At 40.3% G+C, this 5,785-nt stretch overlaps 1 long non-coding RNA gene across 1 annotated transcript; it reads left to right on the top strand.

Annotated features, from left to right (window-relative positions):
* The first annotated feature begins 1,853 nt into the window (after positions 1-1,853).
* LOC127330228 (uncharacterized) lies at positions 1,854-3,041 on the top strand. Its single transcript, XR_011750945.1, has 3 exons — positions 1,854-1,948; positions 2,055-2,153; positions 2,476-3,041. It is a non-coding gene; the product is annotated as an uncharacterized lncRNA (long non-coding RNA).
* The last annotated feature ends 2,744 nt before the right edge of the window (positions 3,042-5,785 follow it).

Raw genomic sequence — 5,785 nt, 5'->3', positions numbered from 1 at the left:
ACTTCTACAAACCTTTGTAGTAGTGGAGCCTTCAGGTAATTCGTGTATTGGTCCAGCGTATCTGAACTACTTCTAGATCAAGATTGGTATTTCAAGGCGTTATGGTTCCCTGAATTTAACAGCAGCTTATAAACTAGAGCTTGCCTGGAGTAATTTTAAGTTGGCTATTGTAACGCCACTACCTATATTTTGATGATAATCCGAAAGAGATGAATTGTTGATGTTTTGCTTCGCGTGCACCACTGACTGCAATTATTTTGAGTTGGCTAAACTGAACTGTATCCATGTGAGATTGATGAAACTCTCTGAATTTTGATGTGGTTTATTTTGGTGCAAGTGTGATTTATTTTTCTCGGTTCCTTTTTGCTGAATTTCTGATGCTTAGTATTGACTTGGTTGTAGTTGAATCCTTTAGCCGGTGATTTTAGATGCTGATGATTGTAAACTCAAAGATGAACCTGAACGGCTGAACCTGACCTGATGCAAAACTGAACCTGGGAAAACTGAACTTGACAAGATGCAAAACAAACCTAATGGTTAGTTATTTCCTCATCGTAAAAGCAATTTATACCTACACCACGACCAGTTAAATCAGAACACATGCCTACACGTTTCCCGTCTCCCGTGTGATATTAATTTTGTCTTGCAAACCTGTATCATAGCGGGTTATTTCTAGGGACGTACCATAGCAGGCTAGTCACCTGACAAGTGGGAAGGAAATATGATGGCAGATCATACATGACGTATATTTAGAAAATAAACCCTAGAAATCAGGCATAACTTCTTTAAACGTCGGGCCTAACAAATAGCTGTCAAATAACTTACTGTATGCTTATTGTCATTGCTTTTCGAGATCTTACCATTATATGTTAACATATTTTCCTTCTAATGTTTCCTGATATCCTTCTTCGCCAAGGTAGTACAATCATACCCGCAACTCCGGAGTATGAGAGAAACAGGTTGGCAAGAATTTAGAGACGCAAGGCTGAGGAGGCAGGGCCTCTTGCGAACATGTGGAACATAGCTAATCAATTTATATACGGTCAGAATGCAAAAGACAAAGAGAGGCGCAAATATGATGATGGTAGCAATGGATCCGACTATGAGCCAAATGATGATGAGGAGGGCTGATGGTGCCGATGAGGTTTCTGGAGAAGAAGAGGAGCATGAGCCAACTCTACATATGTAAATGAAAAGGTACTATATCTTAGTGTCATACATAGTAGATAATACCTTTCTTTCTACCATGTTCATGAACTTGTGTATATCATTTTTGAGTCACTAGACCGTTGGTTTTCCAATTAGTGCTTTCCTGTCTTGCTGGTACATGGGTGTTGGTGAGCTGATAAACATTTTAAAGGGGAAAAGAGAGAAGGAATAGTCGATTTTATGTTCATTAAAATAGAGTATCTACGGACAATCTAGATGATTCACTTTCTTCTAATTAGCTAAAGATGATTATAATATCTGAGATTCTAGTAATGTTTGATTAGTGAACAAATCTCAGGAATAGAAGTACAACTCTGGTCAATATGTTATTGAATATTTTTAAGTCTGGGAATAGACTTCCATATGCTGTTGAAAATTCTATGTCAAAGTGTAAATCTTGGAAAGCCTAGTTGCCTTATTAATTAACAGAGGCAAATGCATTTTTCATTCATAAAATTTTACTGCAGATTGCTATTTTTGATCCTCGCAGCTGTTAAGCAAATCTGATAACATGTATCCTTCTACTGTACTCGTAGTAGTACAGCATGTATATCTACATTCTTTATTCTTGTAGTGATAACATGTTTATCGTTTTAACATATATTCATTGCTACTTATAATACTAAAATTCCTTTGCTTAATATAGGAAATTTGTGCCAAGAACAAGAAGAACCGAGAAGCTATGAAGCATCACCAAACTACATGCTCCAGGTCTTATCCTTCTCATTTCCACCAACTCGTAAGTATACTGCGTATTTTATCCGCTGTTTTCCTACAGTTGGCTACTGCACATTTTGGCAACTTTCATATTTTGAATACTAATTATGAATTTCTACATTTTGTAGACAAATCACAAGTACAACAGTGAGGACCCTAGTCCCATTGAGGTTTTCAGAGAAAATAGGAAGACGGAATGCACGAGCACCGCTGCCCTTGAAACTTATGTGAGATTTCTCTCTATTTTTATTACATGAATAACAGTTGTTGCTGGCTGCTTGCTATTCGTTGGCTATTTGTTGTGCCACTGATTTTTTATGTGTTGATGGCTGTTTGCTATCTCCTTAGCTGCTTGTTGTGCCGCTGGTTGTTGTACTCTTGGCTGTTTTTGTGCTACTGGTTACTTGATGACTTTTTGTTGTTGGTTGTTTACTTCATGAAAGAAAATTATATTTTTTACACGTGTTTATGGCTCTTACCATGCTTTTTCAAGTTTAATCGAATGTATCACTTTTATCTAAACTAAGTAACTATGCTTTTCTTTTTCAGACTGATGTGAAAATGAAAAGGAGTGAAGCAGAAAGAGAAGATGACCAACCAGTGTCTGGTAGACATATTGTGGCGGAAGTTCTCAAAGAGCAAAGCTCCTCAAGCACCTTCTTTTCAACCATTGGGTACCAATCAAGATCTGGGAGGTCTAGGACATCAGCTTCTGAAGAACGTGTCCAAGAATTAGAAGAAAACATTGAACAACAGAAGAGAGGCAATAGATGCAAATACGATGTACCAACAACAGTTAACCGAGAGAGGTAAAACGCAAGAGGCTGCACTTGAAGAGATGCAAATATAGCAACAAGAAGAATTGACGGCCATGAAAAAGAGCAAAGAAGAAGAAAAAAATATGAAAAAAAGCAAGAGGAACAAGACAGCCTTATTAGCTTCCTCTTACGGAACCATGCTACCCAGAACTAGACACCATACATGACACGGAAGCCATTATTAGATATTGCTATTCTACCATCAATTTAGTTTCCTCGTCCTTAGTCATATCAATTTTATAGTGCTTAACTTATTTAGTTATGTAAGATGATATTTGGCTGTGAGATTATATTTACTTGAGCTAGATATATATTTTGATTTCAATGGCATTTGAGTATATGTTGTTATAGGCATTCAAAATTAATTTTGATTCACAATGTAATTTATATTAAATTTAGAAATTATTGCACGCAATAATTTAAAATTTTAATAAAAATAAATTGATATTGCATAAAAATGATTCTATAAAATAATACCTACAAAAAATTGGAAAAATAAATATTATTTCTCGAAATAAATATATATTTTAAATGAAAATAAAAAACCAAAAATAAAAAATTCGGAAAAACCAGTAATATATATAAATTAATGAAATGAAATCACATATGACGTCATTCACATCCATGACGTTTCCTAGCCATAAGATGGTCTCCTATGTGCTGACATCACACATGACGTCATCCATACTCAGTGACGTTTTCTGACGTGCCGCGTCACGAGAGAGTAATCTGTGACGGGGATTCCGTGACGATACTTGTGACGCTCAAACTACGTCACAGAGGGGTCTTCTGTGACGTTTACTGCTATTGCATGACGTTTTGAGCTCGTCACAGTATATCAGATCTCTTGTAGTGACTTGATGGCTGAACCTAAAATGATAGGCATGTTGACCACGACTAGTGCACGCAAGAGAAGGACCTGTAGCGAGCCAGTATGTGCTTAGTACATGCATCTTATCTTATCTTGTGCTTATTTCTGCTACATGCTGTTATCTGATCTCTACATTGCGTAATACATGTTTGAATAGTTAATTGTTGTAACTATGTTTGCAATGTTACCGTAATGCGCTTTTAATGAAGCAGTCATCATTAGAAGATAGTCGCCAAAAAAGGATCTGTAGCGACCCTGTGCAACATTATGATGTAAGTTTGTGCTTAGTACAAGTTCCATACATTGTCTTATTTATGCAACTTGTTATTATCTTATATCTACATTGCATAATAAATGTTTGCATAGTTCATCGTTTAACTCTTTTTGCATTATTATCAGAATGCAGTTGTGATGAAGCAATCTTCATTAGAAGTGAGGCCCACAAAAAGTTCTGATATTTCTTCTGATGCATCTTCTCATAGCCGTCAACCTAGACCATTGCTTTCATCAAACAGTAAATATCTCAAGGTTTGTACTGTATAAAAGACATGGTATTGCTGCTTTAAGATCTGTAGCTGATATGTTGACAAAGAGTACACAAGATTCAATCAAGGCGATTGCCAAATGTCAACGTGTTATTGATGATGCTAATAGAAGTCCTCAATGATTCTATGTAATTTTTTTGTTTGGGCACATTAATTGCCTTGTAATTTTCCTACCTGTTTTATTTGTGTATGTAATTGTGTGTATCATTGATATCAGATTTTAGGCTCGTGAAATGTAATGCAAGTTGACTAGTCAAACAAGTAGGGCACTACAACAGATTGGGCCGGCCCACTTACAGTAGTGTGGGACCCACTTTCATTTTGGGCCAGCCCACTTCTTTAGTAGGGCGGCCCGGTTACACGATAGTGGGATCCACATGCTTATTGGGCCGGCCCAATATCTTGTTGGGCCAGCCTATTTGCTATATGGTGGTCCCACATGGTAAATGGGCCGGCCCTTTAACAGGAAGGTGGGACCCACCTGTGTTTTTGGCCTGGCCCACTATCTTGTTGGGCCGGCCCACTTGCTATATGGTGGACCCCACATACTAAATGGGCCGGCCTTTTAACTGGAAAGTGGGACCCATCTGTGTTTTTGGCCCGGCCCACTATCTTGTTGGGCCGGCCCACTTGCTATATGGTGGACCCCACATATTAAATGGGCCGGCCTTTTAACAGGAAGGTGGGACCCACCTGTGCTTTTGGCCCGGCCCACTATCTTGTTGGGCCGGCCCACTTGCTATATGGTGGACCCCACACACCAAATGGGCCGGCCCTTTAACAGGAAAGTGGGACCCACTTGTGTTTTTGGCCCGCCACTATCTTGTTGGGCGGCCCACTTGCTATATGGTGGACCCCACATACTAAATGGGCCGACCCTTTAACCGGAAAGTGGGACCCACTGTGTTTTTGGCCCGGCCCACTTGCTATATGGTGGACCCCACACACTAAATGGGCCGGCCTTTAACAGAAAGTGGGACCCACTGTGTTTTGGCCCGCCCACTTGCTTCTTGGGCCGGCCCCGATTGCCGTAAGGTGGACCCCACATGTTAAATGGGCCGCCCATTTAAGTTTTGACCAAATCAACCTTAGAGGTTAGGCCCGCCCACATAACTAATGGACCAGCCCGGCTATATAGTTGACCTGGTCAAACTATGTCACTGGCCCGGCCCGCTTAAGACGTGGCAGGCCTCGTGTGGGCCTACCATCTACCACGGGAGTTTCGGCCAGGTTAACGCCGTTAATCGCGATTAACGGCGTACGCCACGTGTCAGTTTGCATGACGTCAGCAGTCAACGGGCTCCCGGAAACACTTGGGCAACGGTCCGATTTTTCGTGGCGGAAGGGCGCCCAAGCGCGACGGACCGAAAAAATCGTCGTAGGACTTTGCCTGACGCAGTTTCCACAACAGAACCCATATCGTCGGGTTAGGCCCATAGGCGACGAAAAATACCCCTTAGCGGACGATTTTGAGACGTTGTCTATCAGAACTTTTCTTGTAGTGTGTACGGTGCCCTCGCCGAACACATTATGATCAGAAGACCAAAGCGTAGATCTTAGGCTTTCTGGTTTTGTGTGTGTGTCGCGAGGTATCATGGTAGGAGAGGAAAAGAGGAAAAAGCTGT

This window comes from Lolium perenne, chromosome 2, assembly GCF_019359855.2.
Source record: "Lolium perenne isolate Kyuss_39 chromosome 2, Kyuss_2.0, whole genome shotgun sequence".
Classification (NCBI taxonomy): domain Eukaryota; kingdom Viridiplantae; phylum Streptophyta; class Magnoliopsida; order Poales; family Poaceae; genus Lolium; species Lolium perenne.
Note: the sequence above shows the minus strand (reverse complement) of the source record. Positions and strands in the feature narration are given on the sequence as shown.